At 45.5% G+C, this 17,610-nt stretch overlaps 1 non-coding gene across 1 annotated transcript; it reads left to right on the top strand.

Annotated features, from left to right (window-relative positions):
- Nucleotides 1-15,039: 15,039 nt before the first annotated feature.
- Nucleotides 15,040-15,147, top strand: LOC116763021. Its single transcript, XR_004352436.1, has one exon. It is a non-coding gene; the product is annotated as a U6 spliceosomal RNA (small nuclear RNA).
- The last annotated feature ends 2,463 nt before the right edge of the window (nucleotides 15,148-17,610 follow it).

Raw genomic sequence — 17,610 nt, forward strand, 5'->3', positions numbered from 1 at the left:
GCCCTCAGACTCTGATGCCACATCATTTCTTCCAGGGTCCACTCCAGCAAGGAACTGTGTTTCACAGTTTTCTTACAGAATTTTTTCTAACCATGTGTAGTTGTTTGCCCAGGCCACCATAACAAAGTACCACACACTTGGTGGCTTGAACAGCAGAAATTTACTCCCTCTTAGTCCTGGAGGCTGAAGTCCAAGATCAAAGTGTTGGCAGGTTTGATTTCTCCTGAGGCCTCTCTCCTTGGCTTGTAGATGGCTGTCTTCTTGCTGTGTCCTCACATGGTCCTCCTTCAGTCTGAATTTTCTGTGTCCTAATCTCCTCTTTTTATAAGGACACTGGTCATATGGGATTAGGGCCCACCCTAGATACCTCATTTTAATTTATTTACCTCTTTAAAGACCCTCACTCCAAATACGTCCTGTGATGCTGGGGGTTAGGACTTCAACAAATGAATTTTGGGTGGACACAATTCAGCCTATAACACCATCATTAGCATTACACATGTGTGTCTCCTCTTAGCTCCTGAAATCCATGGTGTAGAAATGATGGACAAAGGTGAGGGGTGGGGGAAGCAGGGGGTCTAATCTCTGCTTAGAAAGAGCACAGATTTCTCTTGGAATACCTTTCTGTAACCCCTTCTGCCTCCTTGAATGATTTTACTACTTCATCATTCCCCGCACCATGCATACGCACTTCATACTATTTGTCTCTGCTCAGCACCACCACGTACCCACTCCATAGGTTGTGCTCTGCCCAAAGATGCTTGGGTCGTGTGTGAATGATGGTTGAATCCAGCCCTGAGTCCACTTTCCAAGGCAGGGGACACAGGACTACATCTTCCTAAGAGTGGGATCTTTTTCTTGACACAAAAAAGCACATTTTTCATCTTTAACATTCATCATTTGTGGCTCAATCCTAGAATTTCTTCCCTGTCTGTGGGTATGGAGAGAGACAGATAAAGACAGAAAGGGAGCAAGTGGGGTAAGAGGGAGAAGGAGAGATGGGAGGGGGAGTATTTGATCTCTTTAAAAGGATCTTTGAGAGCAGATTCCTCTTCCTTTACATCTTTGGATGTTTAATAACTCCTAAAACAATTACTCAAAGAGAGAGAGAAATTTGCATAAATTTATTTTTAGGACAGTAAACCTGGGCCAGGAATGGCAGTGGAGGTTTCAACTTGAGAGTCTAGAATTTAGATTCCTATCTGTGCTTCCCCATACCTCTAAGATTCTGCCTTTTCTCCTGCTGACCCCTAATGTGTCAAGTCAAATTTTTAAGTAAACTCTAAACTCTGTATGTTGTTAAATTCTTCCCATTCATTGTCACTTTCTTCTGTTATTTAGAATCTCAATAAAGGAAAGAACTATAAGAGTCTCTCAGAAGCAAGCGTACAAAGGAGCTTTAGTCCTCTGCCCCTGGCCAAAAGGAAGGGCTGCCTTCCTCTAGAGTCTCACTTAGCATCCTTGTCTCCAAATCCCACCACCATCACTAGTATCTTTCTTCTTCCTTTGGTCCTACAGCACAAATAAGATGTATTTCTTGCTCACATCCTGATGCTGAAGATCAAGTGCTTTCCTGGGCATTTTTGTTCTATGTGGAGACTGGAATCTGGAGAGGAGCTATTGGCAGGAACTGATGTCATGGATGAGGGGACATTGCTGATGCTCTTCATTCCTTTGTGTAGACCCAGCTTTTTATCTGGTATCATTTTCCTTCTGCTTGCAAGATTTCCTTTCATATTTCTAATGGAGCAGGTCTTCCAGTGACAAGTTATTTCAACGCTCAGATGTCTGAAAGAGGCTCTATTTTACCTTTGTTTTTGAAAGTTAATTTTGCTGGGTATAGAATTTAGGTTGATAGTTGTTTGTTTGTTTTTTCTTTCAGGACTTTAAAATGTTGCTTCACTGTCTTTTAACTTGCATTGTTTCCAAAGAGAAGTCTTCTAAAATTCTTATCTTTGTTCCTTTGTATATAGTGTGTATTTTTTCCTCTGGTTATTTTTAAGATTTTTCTCCTTATAATGACTTTTTTTTTAATTTAAATCTAAATCTAAAATTTTTTTTTTCATGGACTTTATCCCCACCACCACTTTTACCCCAGGTTGAATCTGATTATGATATGCCTTGGAGTCATTTTCTTTATATTTTGTCTGCTTGATTTTTGTTGAGTTTCTTGGATCTGTGAGTTTATAGTTTTCTACAATTTTAGGAAAATTTCAGCTATTACTTCTTCAAATATTTTTTTCTGTCCCCACCTTTTACAACTCCATTTACATGCAAATAGGGCCACTGGGGGTTGTCCCACAGTTCACTGATACTCTGTTGAAGTCTGTTAGTCTTTTTTCCTCTGTGTGTTTCATTTTGAACAGTTTCTATTGCTAAAGTCCTCAAATTCACCAATATTTTCCTCCACAGTGTCTAATCTGCTGTCGGTGCCATCCAGTGTAATTTTATCTCAGACATTGTATTTTCATATCAAAATAGTTGACGCAGGTCTTTTTATTTTAAACTAGATTCCATGTTTTCCCTCAATATGTTTATGATTTCTTCTATCTTCTTGAATTTATAGATTGTATTTGAAAGGATATGATAGGGTTCCTTAGTCATTTGTGTTTCTTAAAAAATCACTGCCTTCCTTCTGCATTCCAAGTGCATTCTGGTTCCAGTGGGAAGTGTGCCATCCTGGGAAGGAAGTGCCCTTCCTCCTTCCCCACCCCCACCTTACTCAGTAATAGACATGCTTACCTTGTGTTTGCTTGGAGTCTTCCCTACACTCTGTCACAATCATGGGTCCTGTGGAATTCTGTGCTCATGGGGCACCATGAATGCTACACGTGAACGGGCAGCGAGGACCAGCAGACACCCGTATATCTCCTTACTACTCAGATCACATGCATGCTCTGCTGACCCAATGGACTTAGTACAAAACATGAGTTCAAAGATAACATTATTAAGGATTTCCAAACGGCAACAGCAGACTGTTAAACCAAGCGTGGGTCCCTTCTGTCAGCTGCACGGGTCACCGGCTAGCCCTCATCCCCAGGCAGCAGAGAGAGGGGAATGCAGGCACACTGAGTACCGTGAGGTGGAAATCACAATTCTGCATCACAACCATGCTTTACCCAATGGGATGACCAGGGGCAAGGCTCTGAACTCTTTGGCCATCAGAGTCCTTATGAAATGAGTGTCTTGTATATGATATTTACAAAGGTCTTATTTCTACAATAGTATCATCCTACCAGAGTGAGAGGGCTCCTTAAAGTTCTTTACTGTGTTTGAGCAGGTCTTAATGAAGACCTAGAAAGAATTTAAAGGACACGCCTGCCCCTTTTCTTTGGGGTTCCCCTGCTCCCATGGGTGCCACTTAGAAAAGTGAAAAAAAACCCACAGCTTTAGAACATACTTGGCAAGAGCAGAATTCTTTCTAGACATTAAGATAAATTCCACGCTTATTTTTCCCTTAAATGCTAAAGGTTTTGCAGGCTTTCCATAGAGTGGGTTTTAAGCCTGAGTGTAGCCATGGACACACACGCCTTTGGCTTCATCTCAGTGCCCACGTCCGCATGGTGTGGTCACTAAGGCTGCTGTGCCCCTGGACCTGCGGCCTGTCATGTTCCCTGGTTTCCAGCTGTGTTCACTGGGCCTGCCTTCACCTCTGTTCTGCACGTTGCTGGTTTTTCCATATCAGGTCTGTGGAAGAACATAAACATTTCTCCTTTTCTGAACGAGACTTGCAGTGAGTGTGTGTATGTGCGTGTGTGTCCAACTTCCTAGAAACCAGGGCTGTTTTCTCTTGCCAGGCGCCACAACGGGCCTTCCTGTGCAGGAGGTCATTTCAGTAAGGACTCGGAGCTTAGTACACGGAGAAAAGAAGGTCATTCTCAGACAGGATGTTGGGAAGACGCCCTGAATGAGCCTTGCTGGGCAAGAGACGCCAACGGGACCAAGAATGTGGGCCAGTCCCCCAGGAAGTTATTCATGGGCCTGCACTGTATGATAAACAGGCAACCAGAGCCTTTTCTAAACAACAGAAACCACAATGCTCCAAATTCCAGAAAAGCCTCAAACAATGACTGGACATTCCTTGTCCCCCATTTGCTTATTTGTGTACCAAGTACTTTCAAATAGACTAGAAACTGGAGTCCTGACTTGGGTTTTGGAGCAGGAATGAAGTGTGCGAGAAATGTGCTGGCAATGGCCGTGCCTCCCCAGTGTCATTCGTCCTTTCAGGAGAGCGTGAGTCTCACTCACTGTGCCAGCCCTGTTGTCCGGAAGCCCTTCTGCTTCCAACAGCCACCTTGGGCTGAAGGCCAGCATGAAGCAGCTTTAAGCCTGATCAGCAGGACAGGGTCAAAAGGCAGGGAGATGCTTCTGTGGTTCATGTTACCACAAGATGTGAATTGGTCAGGTTTGAAAGTCCTTCCGGAATAAATTTTGGAGAACTAGAAATTTCCTGTGTATCTATCTACCTGACTTGAAAGTTATCAAAGCTCCTTGAAGGTACATATTTTTCAATTAAATTGTAATGTGCATATGATTATATATGTGTATATATAATTATAAAATAATATTCTGAATATTATTTCATAATTATTTTATATTCTGAATATTATTTTATAAATAAATGAAAATATTTGCAGAAAATAAAATGTTTCCACAGATAGTGATATGTTTTATTGGCAAGACCAATTCTTCACAAGAAGGAATAGAAGCACTCGTTTGTCATTTTTCTCACTCATTCAGTAAAGTTGCACTTGAAAATTTTATTACAATCTTCCCTTCCCCACTCCACCTGCACACCAGATGTCCCTTTACCTGCTCTATTTTTTCTACAGTATTTATAACTTCTAATATACCACGCAATTTATTGTTTATTGTTTACCATCTGCTTCCACACTCCCTTCCCACCCTTATAACGTAAGCTTTCAAGACAACCATTTTTGTTGTTGTTTCCTTATGTGTCCCAAGTACACAGAACAGTGATTGGCATACATGAGACACTCAAAATTAACTTTTGAATGAATGAATGAGTGAATGACTACATCTGCCTTACCTCCAAAAATCAAAAGCATCGGATATTTTCACAGCATCAACAAGCACTTCTGGTCAGTGTGAATCTAAATGGAAGGCTGGGTAGGTATTGGGGTGGCGGGTACACTCTGGAGGATGGATGACTCAAACTCACAGGCACGTAATTAAGATGTGACAAAAGAGGTGTCCGGGTGGGTATAGAACAAACAGGATCGATTTTAAAAGGACCAATGCAAGAACCTGAAACCACCTGGAACAAAACACAGAAATGAGCCCCCAGAAAGCCTGTGGGAGCCCCACTCTCAGATATCTTTGAAACCAGTTATCTGAAGGGGTCAGTTTCCAGAGTGCGTGCTTGCAGGACACAGGCTGCACAGAAAGAGTCTTTATAAGCTTCCCATGTTCTCTTTTTCTGAGATTCTGTGAATTTCTCAGTCCATCCCAGTGGCAGGAATTCACACCACATCAAACCCCCTGACAATGCTGGCAACACGACTGGTGTGAAAGGGACTCCAGACTTGGATCAAGGAGAGAGAGAAGAGGGTGAGGTTGAGGTCAGAAACCAAGCCGAACAGCCTGGGGAAAGAGCTGGGGGAGGGCTGGCTTTTGCTCTGCTCCCTTGCTCCGGATTCTACCAGATGCACATTCATTCTGCCGGGCTTTCAGCAGGTCTTTCCCTGGCAGCACTCAGAGTATCTCTGAAATCAACACAATGCATTTTACAGCTCCTTCCAAGGAGATCCCAAGGAGATCTCGGGGAGCCACAGGGCTCAAGAGCTGGAGCCAGGTCATGAGGTTGAGTCCCTGAGGAGTAAAACAGGGTGTCTTTTGGGTTGAGACCTTAATTCCATCCATTTTACTAAATCCCTATCCCACTCGTCCACCTGCCCAGCCCATAACTGATGCAAACTGTGTTATCTAGTCTCTCTTCTCTGCATTCCTTAGGTTGTCTATTTTAATAAGGCCAGTGAGATCCTTAAACCACCTTTGGGTTCTCTGAATAAGATGAACCTCTGTGGGGTTGTGGATGTGCATTCGTTTTCGTGTCACAAAGACGCATGTGAGGGCCTCTTTTGGCGTGGCTGAGCGGAGCAGAGCATGCTATATATTTCATGTCTTTGAGACAGTAATCTTGTTAAGAATGAGGACCATTCTCAATTAAATCATAAATCACCATCCCACCAAAAGCAACAAAACTCAATACAAATCTCTATAGGCAGAGATAGCTTGGAATTAAACTTGGAATTGAATTTGGGGAGGAGGGTCATTTCTGGCTTTCAAGGCAAACTCAGAATGAGGCAGTCCCACTTCCTGTTGGGGGCACTTTCCACCTCGAAAGTGAACAGTAAGCAGGTAGATGACAGTTGTTTAAAATTTAAACCGTTTTGATCTTAAACCGTTTTGATCCTGTCATTCAGCCCTGGCAACTGATGATGAGACACTGAGTTTGGGTCAGTAGCTGAGGGGGACTTTTGTTTGAAAAAGTTAGCAGCAGCCCAAAGCCCCTCCTACAGACCTAATGGCTTAATTCTTACTTTAATCAGAAGGCCCAGGTTTCTTGAAAGGCCTCTTCCTTTCCTTCATTTTTTGACCCAACTGGCTGCACTCATAGCTGATGGTTCTAAGCGCAGTTCAGTGGCTGCCTCTGTCCTGACAGGGCAAGTGGCCAACTGGATCTTAAACCAGCCAGTAAACAAGATGTACTGGAATTGACGGAGGGTTGGTGGAAGTGCCTGCCAGGGGCAGGAAGCCGACCACGGGTGCAGAGTCGTTAACTCCGAGGTTAACTACCCATTGAAATGCAGTCTAAACCGAGCCCTGCCCTTTCTTCAGCAGGTTTTCATTAGCTGCTTGATCTGCAAAGGAATAGAGATACTGCATGAGATAAGGGCTGGGGACAGCATGCCTTGGTTCACTGGGTTCTAGCAAGCTTGCCAAAAAGCTGAAGGGGGTGGGGGAGAGCATCTGCTTTTTAAAAAGAGTCTTAAATGTAAAATTAACGTACCATATCTTGTTTTAGAAACACACACGCCGCAGCAGCTCTGCTGCCATATTTCTATTTGAACTGTTAGCGTGGCTCATGTCAAAGGCCTACCCCACCCTCCCACTGGCCTGGCTACACTGCTTTCAACCGGGGCAGCTTACCAATAAGCCCATTGCCCAAGGCCAGGGTACCTTGCTCAGAGCAAAAACTCCAAAGCGGTGGCTTCACTCCACTGCATCCGATGGCATTACTCAACGTGGCTTTTCAAGTTTCACTTTCACACCGATTTTACCCACGGTTTGTTTTCCTGGGAGGCTCAGGATTTCTTTGCAGATGATTCCCCAGGAGGCCTCCACTGTTTCCCCAGTTCTGATTGCTTTATATTCTATTTTCAGCCTCTGCACACAGATAACTCTTTTGTTCTGTTCGGAGCTGTCATGCTGACACGGCATCCTTCCTCCTTTGTAATGTCTGTCTTTCTGTATATTTATCTCTGCAGGCATGTAGCTCCGAAGAAAGAAGAGTCAGCTACGCGTTGATTCCCTGCAGCCTACTTGGCTGTTTATGTCTCTACAAAGCACTCGCCCCAAAAAGAACGTGTACAGCGCTAAACATCCCAGAAAACAAACCATCGCAACATCAGGTAACCGAGTCAGGCACACAGGGAACTCACAACAAATCTATTTTTTCCTTTGTATGAGAACAAATGGTGCCCAGGAGTGCCCACACTCGAGTGGGAAAAGGCGGGTGTTAGGAGAAACAAGACAAGTGGTGTTGTGATCAGGATTTCTTCCTTTCCCAGAGCTCCTGCACCCACCCTCAGGGCAGCCAGGCCAAGAAAAGGAGAGGATTCTCCAGTGGAAGCCTCCAAACGAGACTCCTGAAGGTTCTGCCCCAGAGTTCCTGGAGGTGGTGGTGTGTGTGGATCTGGAAGTCCTATCTGGCTTCCGATGAGTCCCTTGTAGTTATGCTACCCATTCCAAGTTCCTAAAATAAAGGTGATTAACAGATGATTCCAAAAGGAAACTTCTGGAAGCTGACGAAAATGGGCTGCTTTAGGCTCTGAGGAAGAATGGGGTTTTGTGCTGTTGTATTCTTCCACAGGGCCTTTTACATAGACATGATGAAATTTTAAAAGGCAAGGCACAGTCTAGGTAGTGTAGTTGTGAAAGATGCTGGGGCCCTCCTGCGTTGAACCACTAACCACAACAGAAATCAAATGAAGAACCAAAGCACTGATTGTCAGCCAGGTATCCTCCCCCCCCCACACCTCCTTTCCCTCTCTTTCCCACTTTCCCAGCCAACTTAAATCATCCCGGTGTTACTGCTGTCTCCAGGGGTTAAGGTTTCTCTCTCAGGGCTACTGTTTTGGGCTGGCCTCAGCCTATCAGTAGAGATGCTATCAGCTAGGAATGCCTGGGAGTGCTCACCTGGGCCCCTGCTACTGCTAGGAGCCCCCCAGCAGACATTTCCCCACGGAAGCAGCAGTTGAGACTGGACCAGCCCTTGTGGTTCTTGTTATGATTGCAGGGCACACCTCACTGACGGCCACAGGGAACTTTGAAAAGCCAAGGTACATAACTCACAAGTCCTGGGGGCCAACAGCGAGGTCGTGGGGACAGAGAGAGAGAACACACAGACCTGGGGTTCTGCCTTTATCGGGGTCGAGGGTGAGGCGCCTAGGGTTTCATGGGTTCACTCTTTATTGGTGAATTTAAAACATGAGTGGGGATTAAAGCACAGGAAGAGGGGAAGCACGTGACTCAGATGGCCAGCAGTGTAGGTCACCCAGGGCTTTCTACCAGGGGAGCTTCATGGGTGGGGCGGCCTGGCTCTGATCTAGCTGTGTAGCTGGAGAAGTGTTTATTCCAGATGGATGTCTTTGAAGTGGATGCCTCCGTAATCAAAAGGTTAATGTCATGCACTTATGAAACAATAAAAATGCTGATTGTCTGGAGCTCACACCACAGCTACCCTGTGAGAAAGCATCACTTCAACCCCGAAGGCCAGTCCCTACCACCTGAGCACCGTCCTGAAGCTGAGCCTTGTGTAGGCAGTCTGCTCACCTCCAGACAGTGTCCTACACATTCAGTTCTACCCACATACGTGACTGGTCGTTCGTCTAGCCACTGTCTTCATCCAGGAGGGCGAATTCTTGATTCTTCTGTTGCTTTTCTCTGTCACTTCGTGCTCTGCAATCTTAATTAGCTGATAATGTGCTCTGGCCCAGCTCTCCAAAGTAGGATCCAGGGGTGACCCTTATCTATATATCTCTTAGACAACTCCCAGCTTGGATGGGGGCAGCCCAAGAGTTTGGGAAATTCACAGCCTGGCCCCTAACAACTCGAGTGTTACTGTGGGTGAGCGGTCCTGGGCTGGAACCTCCTCAGGACTTTGAATTTCAGCCAGGATCCTTGAGCCTCAGCCTGAGTGAGGCCTTCAGGATGGAGCTTGACGAGAATGGTCTCAGAAGGGAACCAATATCATTTTCTCTCCTGGCATGAGAGCTTCTCCCCAACCCTGACTCCGCAGGCTCCCTCGCAGAAAGGCTCAGTCCCAGGTGGCAGAGACACCCCAAGAATCAGCCCTTGGTGTCATTTCTAAACTGTAGTCCAGACTCAGGATCCCATCAGCCTCTCTGGCACTGGCAAAGACATTAGCTGCCTGGCCGTTGCTAGTGGAACTCACACAGGAATCCCCAGAGCAGCTAAACACTGCACGTGTGTTCAGATAAGTGCAGCAATGACATGGCCAAGGTCTCCCACAGCTATAGTCCTGATGCAGTTGAATGTGGCAGCATTTATCTAATGCCTGTTACAGGCAAGATGGTTTGGCCATCACTAAAGGGAGTAAAAAACCAACTGTTCCAGTAATGAAGATTGATACCATACACAAATAACTATAATGAAGAGCAGAGTGTTTATGAATAAGAATGTGTGATTACAGACCCAAATAAAGTGCTGTGGGAGCACAAAGAAGGAAGCAGTGACTTCCACTGGGAGGGGGAAGTAAGAAGAGGGAGAGGATCGAGGCTTCCTTCATCTGGGCCTTGCAGGCAGCATCTTGAAAGGATTCTTACTGAGTGAGACCAATAAAAAGTCCTTCAGGGTAGCTGTTTCCCCTGGTTGAGGCAAATGGTAGAAGCTCATGACACCAGCGTTGCATATGTTATTTTATGGTGATTTGACAGTTTTTGAGGAAAGAGTGATATTCACAATACTTCAGGAAAATATCTAAAAGTGGAAGTCTGTGGATTGATTGAATGAGGGTGAGACTGGAGGTCTCGGCAAGAAAAAGAAGGGCTATAAGAACAAGGGAGTTTTTTTAAAGATTTTTTAATTTTTATTTTATTTATCTTGGGCTGCATCAGGTCTTAGTTGCAGGTCTTAGTTGCGACACTCGGGATCTTCGTTGTGGTGCGCAGACTTCTCTGTAGTTGTGGTGCGGGTTCCAGGCGCTCACGGGCTCTGTAGTTTGAGGCACGTGGGGTCTCTCGTTGAGGCGTGCAAGCTCAGTAGTTGTGGCGCACGGGCTTAGTTGCCCCACGGCATGTGGGATCCTAGTTCCCTGACCAGGGATCAGATCTGCATTCCCTGCATTGTAAGGCAGATTCTTTACCACTGGACCACCAGGGAAGTACACAAGAGCAAGGGATTTTTGAATGGGAATGACAGAAGGAGAAGAGGACACAGATGGTGGAGCCAATGTGAGGGGGGAGCAAACTAGGGGAGTCAGGTGTGACATTATGGAAACTTAGGGAAACAATACTGGCGTGACTTTTGCTGACACAGCAGCACCAGAAGAACAGGAAGAGATAATCCGTTCAGTTTGAAACCTGTCCAGTATGAAGTGTCTGTCACCAGGGGATGCCTAGAGAGGTGAGGATATGATTGCAAGAAGGAATGAGAGGGGCGAGGCGGCAGAAGTCACCAGACTTTCCCCCAAAACTCACCCTGCCCTTCAGGCTACCTCTCCTCACATCTCCTCCTAAACACAACTTCCTTAGGGAGAGCCTTTCCTCACCCTCCCTTCTCGCATTCTGATTTAGGTGTCTCTGCTGGGTGCTCCCATAACATCCTGTACCTCCCATCTCACAGCACTTAGCACGTTTTACTGTGATCGCTGTTTTAATTTTATGGTACAGAACTTGGCCCACAGAAGATGCTTAGTAAATATCTACTGAATAGATGAGAGGAAAGAAGGGAGGGAGAGAGGAGGAAAGAAGGGAGGGAGGGAGGGAGGAAAATCCGAAGTTCAGAAAAGAGGTAACTCCTAAAAGTGCCAACTTACATGTTATTCACAGATGAAGTCAGAATAAAGGGGAAGAAAGACAAGAGAGTGTTTGTGGAGGAAATGGACTCTAAGCCAGGACAGAACCTGCATGTTTGGAAAGGAGGAGGATGGGGAGAGGGGACGAAAGGAGGAGAGACACACACAGTAAAGGAAGCACAGTGAGTTCAAGGGTTAGAGAAGAATCACGATGGAGAAGGACCACTGCAAGGGGCAACCGGGAGGCTTCAGGCCTCGGCCGGGGGTGTTACAATGCAGCATGGAGGATGCGCGTCGTGACCACAGGGAAAGAGGGTTTCGGACTCGGCCTCCAGGAAGCCTGTGGTGGGAGTCGGGGAGAGAGTGAGGATGGGCCCACGCACACCTGGGCTGAGAGCGAAGGTTCAAAGAGGAAGCACCGGAGGGGTAGGAGGATGTGACGGCAGCTCAGAGGAGAATGGGCCACAGATTAGTCTCCACTCAAGGAGACCAGGGGCTATTCACAACCTATGTGGAGAGAGCCACAGGGCCAGAAAGAGAAGACGCATGGTAGAAGAAAGCCAGTGGGTTTGTAGGAGGACTCCAGGTCAAGGTCAGAGACAAAGGGCGTTGGCCTTGGAGAGGAAGAGGGGGCAGGAAGGAGGGAGGGACAGGCAGGGAGAGCAGGCAGGTGAGAGAAGCGGAGGGCCCCCCTCGGATGAGCCAAGGTTATTTGCTGAGTGAGGGAGTCTGGTAGGAGGGGCAGCAGAGGTGGGACTGGGTCTTGGCAGGAGTGAAAACGGTGAGGAAATCCCTCTCTGGCTAAATAGGAAAGAATGTTGATGCGCGGGAGGCCTGGAGCCCACAGAGCCCTTAAGATAGCAGCACGCAGGCTCTGGAGGTGCGCTCCTCTCCAGCAGCCCTCAGGGGTCCAGGGGAGAGGGAGCTCGACGAGATTTTCCGGGCAAAGGAAAAGGCTTTGCATCCATTCCAAGAATGGTGCCAAGCAGTGAAGTCAGACTAGTAGAGTAGCTGGGACGGCCCAGTCGCTGCCTGCAGGGATGGCCGGCCCGCTCTGCCACCTCAGCCTGGTGACCTGTCTAGTTTTCACCCCTGCAGCCTGCTCCCTCTATCCAGCAGTGAGTATCCTGGGAGTCATGACCCCGGTCGTATCTGGGGCCAGCCTAACCGCAAGAAGGAGCAGGGAACTCCCTGCAGGAAGGTACAACTGGGTGTGCACTGGAAATACCTACTACTTTGCAATTGCTGCCTATTTCACTGTTGGAGATGAGCCTCTGAAATCACAGTGAGGAGACAAACACAGCAAAGAGAGGGGCCATTCATTGTGGTCACCTGTGGACTGGCTTAGACTCATGCTGACTCCTAAAAATTAGCCGATATCAGCTGTCCCAGGAAATGAGAGTGGCGAAAGGTCACTGGGACAGGCTATTTCGGAAGATAAGAAAGAGGGCAGAAGTGGACAGGTGCTGCAGTGAACTAGACAGCAAGACCCCTCGGGATTTAGGGTGAAGGGAGGGAAATGGAGATGCGGAGCCTACAGAAAGAGGAGGTAGACTGGAACCAAAGCAAAACAAAACCCTGTATGCTCCGTAATTTTACTTGGAGTTGACTCTTTGGGGGGCAGTGGAGTATTTTGAGAAAAAAAAAACCTATTATCAGAGAATTTTGCAGAACACAGAGTGGGATTAGCTCAGTTTCTTCCGTCAAAATAATCCACGCAGGTACAACGGAATAAAGTCAGGGAGTACTGGAGTGAAAACAGAAAATACAAAAATCAAAGGAGGTCTGGATTGGGCATCCAGACCCGCTGGCTTATCCTGCACTCATGTCCCCTTGGGCAGACAGTCAGCAGGTTTCTGCAAGCTCCTCCCTTTCTCCTGAGAACTCAGTTTTATTGAGCACATTACATGTGCTCTCTCATTTAATTATCCCAACTACCCTGCGAAGCAGGTACTATTGTTCCTCCCATTACACAGATGGGGAAACTGAGGCCCAGAGAAATTTAGTAACTTGTCCAAGGTCACGCACAGAGTAAGTAGCAGAGTCCAGACTCAGATTCAGGCCAATATGACTGAAGTCTGTGCTCTTAACTGGAAGCTTCATCACCTCTCTTTTCCTGGAGACAGTAAGGAAAATAAGAAGGAAGAAAGGGGCAAGGAAGGAGGAGGAGGGAGGGAGGCTGTATGGGAACATTTTGAGAACTGAGAAATGGTTCTGCAGACACATTCCGATAGGCAAGGGATGCAGTTATACCAGATGCAAGAGCAAAGCTCCAGTACCAGCCAGTCCAGAAAGATGAGCTTCTGGGCACACAGGCCCCCAAAGTGTATACCACAGACTTGGATATTTTTACCCCTGGCTTATCCCCCCACCTTCCTGCCTCTCTTCCAAGTATTAGTAACATAACATTCTATGATAATTTTTCCTTTTAAAGGAGATACTACTCTTACTAAAAGGTCAACCACCTAAAAATACTTTGCTCTGATTTTCCATGAGCTTTTCTGCATGACTTCTTTGCTTCAAGTCTTACCTGGGAGAAACAACTGGAACATTTTTCACCCACAGAGAGCCGTTTTCCAGGCACTGGTGCCACGGTTTCTCTTCTCCTTGTTCCTTCCCTGCTTTATCCCCTTTGGTCTTATCAGTAACTTTCAGAAGAACCAAAAGAAAGATTTGATTTTCAAAGAGAGAAACATTGCTTTGACATTTAAAGGCAAAGGCCCTACATTCCTTTTTAGTAAATCCCTTTACAAAAGTAAAGGCAGGGTGCAGTTGTGCGTGAGTTATTGAAATGAGAGTTTTGCTTGGGGCAGGTCCTCCAGGTGCCACGGAGCACCTACCAGTGGACAGCTCAGCAGCTGTGCGCCAGATAGAGAGCTTTGAGAGGTGCAGGTTTCCCCTGCAATCCACAAGTAGAGCGTTCTTATGAAACCTTTCGTAAGCTGAAATGGCATAAAGCAAAGAAGAAATGACCTTAAGACACATCTTGCAAATAGATGCACAAAATAAATCGAGATAAAGCATCTGTTATTTTTGCTTTTTGCCTTTATTCTTAAAATTAAAAATCGCCTTCAAATTTCTTTCAGTTTGCGAAAACAGGTACAGGCATATCTCAGAGCTATTCTAGGTTCAGTTCCGAACATCACAATAAAGCAAGTCACATGGTATTTTTGGTTTCCCAGTGCATGTAAAAGTAATGTTTACACTATACATAGTCTAGTCTATTAAGTGTGCAATAGCATTATGTCTAAAAGACGATGTGCGTACCTTAATTTAATAATACTTTCTTGGGACTTCCTGGTGGCGCAGTGGTTGAGAGTCTGCCTGCCAATGCAGGGGGCACGGGTGCTGCAACTACTGAAGCCCACATGCCTAGAGCCCGTGCTCCACAACAAGAGAAGCCACCGCAATGAGAAGCCCGTGCACCGCAACATCTTTGTTGTTGCACGGTCGCCTTTGTTGTTGCCCCCGCTCGCCTCAAGGAGAGAAAGCCCACGCGCAGCAACGGAGACGCAACGCAACCAAGAAAAAAAAAAAAAAAGGACTTCCCTGGTGGCGCAGTGGTTGAGAGTCTGCCTGCCAATGCAGGGGACACGGGTTCGTGCCCCGATCCGGGAAGATCCCACATGCCGCGGAGCGGCTGGGCCCGTGAGCCATGGCCGCTGAGCCTGCGCGTCCGGAGCCTGTGCTCCGCACGGGAGAGGCCACAACAGTGAGACGCCCGCGTACTGCAAAAGAAAAAAAAAAAGTGTATTGCAGTGCTTGCTTCAGCAGCACATATACTAAAATTGGGACGATAGAGAGAAAATTCGCACGGCTTCTGCACAAAGGATAACACACAAATTCATGAAGCAGTCCATTTTTATGAAAAAAAAAATTAACCCTTTGAGCAGCAAAACATTTTTTAAAATACTTTCTTGCTAAAAAATACTAAACATCATCTTATCTTCCAGTGAGTCGTAGCAGTAACATCAAAGATCACTGATCACAGATCACCATGACAAATATAATAGTGAAAAAGTTTGAAATAGTGTGAGAATTAGCAAAATGTGCTACAAAGACATGAAGTAAGCAGATGCTGTTGGGAAAATGCTGCCACTAGACTTCCTCCTCCAGTGTAGTCATCCCTACACCATGGTGCTGGTTCCCGACTGAACAGAGTCAGCCCTACATTTTTTACCAGTGTCATGAGTAATTTTTTATTAACACATTCTTTAACCAAACCCAGGGCACTGACAGGGGGCTGGGGGTGGGGACCTGGCTGGGGTGCTCTGGCCAGGCAACCTGAGGCCTGAGGGGAGGTTGGGGTCCCTAAATACCATGTTCACCTCCATCCCTGGTGTGCCTGCAGCAAACCCTTGCCTTCAAGGTGTCAAATTCTCCTCATGTCCTATTAAACTTTCAACCTGTTACTACTTCCCAGTCAAGGAGGGTTTTTGGTTTTGGTGGGGTTTGTTTTTTTTTTCTGCCATTAAACATTTTTCAGTTTAAATATGAAAAGTAGTCTGCCTCTTTTTGGTTCAAGGTTTTTGATGTTTTGAGGGTATCTTTCAGGCCAAAAACAGTCCTCGTGGGAAATTCTTGTAAGACTCAGAAACTTAGGAAGCCAGGAGTGAACAGTAGAAAGTGGAGGTGCCCGGGGAGGGTGAAAGTAAAAGACGAGTGCTATTAGTTTTTAGCCGTTTTCCCTCAGGGTCATCTCCTCCCATAAGGAGCTTCCTTTTAGCACAATACTCTCCTGAGTTTTTAGAACTGGGTAGAGATCATCCGATCTATCCCGGACACACCAATGCTGGTTACAAGCAAGAAGAAGAAAGGCCACAGAGGCTGAGATAGAGGTGAAAGTACTTGCTGAAAATCCCGACGCTTTCCAGGAACAGGATCAGGACGGGAATCTCCAGGTCTTAACTCTCAGCTCCCAGCAGAGCTCAGCGGAGCAGAGCACAGCGCCCTGACTTAAAAGAAGCTGCTAACTTGTCCAAGGACATTTTTAAAGAGTTCTTTAGCTTTTATTGGAGTATAGTTGATTTACAATGTTGGGTTAGTTTCAGGTGTACAGCAGAGTGAATCAGTTATACATATACATATATCCACTCTTTTTTAGATTCTTTTCCCATACAGGCCATTACAGATTATTGAGAAGAGTTCCCTGTGCTATATAGTAGGTCCTTATTAGTTATCTATTTTATATATAGTAGTGTGTATATGTCAATCCCAGTCTCCCAGTTTATCCCTCCAATCTCCTTTCCACCCGGTAACCATAGTTTGTTTTCTATATCTGTGACCCTATTTCTGTTTTGTAAGTTTATTTGTATCATTTTATTAGATTCCACATTAAGCGATATCATATGGTATTTGTCTTTCTCTGTCTGACACTTCACTTAGTATGATAATCTCTAGGTTCATCTATGTTGCTGCAAATGGCGTTATTTCATTCTTTTTTTTGGCTGAGCAGTATTCCATTGTATACATATACTGCATCTACTTTATCTGTTCCTCTGTCAATGGACATTTAGGTTGTTTCCATGTCTTGGCTATTGTAAATAGTGCTGCAGTGAACATTGGGGTGCATATATCTTTTGGAATTATGGTTTTCTCCAGATACATGCACAGGAGTGGGATTGCTGGATCATATGGTAGTTCTATTTTTAGTTTTTTAAGGAACCTCCATACTGTTCTCCATAATGATTATAGCAATTTACATTCCCACCAACAGTGTAGGAGGGTTCCCTTTTCTCCAGCATTTATTGTTTGTAGACTTTCTGATGATGGCCATTCTGACTGGTATGAGGTAATACCTCATTGTAGTTTTGACTTGCGTTTCTCTAATAATTAGCGATGTTGAGCATCTTTTCATGTGCTTTTTGGCTGTCTGGATGCCAAGGACTTTTTTTTTAAGTCGAAATATAGTTGATTTACAATATTGTGTTAGTTTCAGATGTACAGCATAGTGATTCAGTTATTTTTTTTCAGATAATATTTCATTATAGGTTATTACAAGATACTGAATACAGTTCCCTGTGCTATACAGTAAATCCTTATTGCTTATCTATTTTATGTACAGTAGTTTTCTCTGTTAATCCCAGGACTTTTTCATTAGTTCACCTCATTTGAATCCTGAGGTTCTGAAGATTTGCTTATACAGGAATTCTTGTGTAGAAATAACCTAGTGGTTGTATTTGGCAATTTGCAAATAAGCCATTTAACTGGCATTTTATAGCTGCTGGGAAGGGAGTTCCTGCTACTTCTCTCTCTGCGATAATCAGGGAACACAGTGAGCCGGGGAAACCAAACGTCAGCTCACAACGGGAAACGCAGGGAACTCACTC

This window comes from Phocoena sinus, chromosome 11 (genome assembly GCF_008692025.1).
Source record: "Phocoena sinus isolate mPhoSin1 chromosome 11, mPhoSin1.pri, whole genome shotgun sequence".
Classification (NCBI taxonomy): Eukaryota; Metazoa; Chordata; class Mammalia; order Artiodactyla; family Phocoenidae; genus Phocoena; species Phocoena sinus.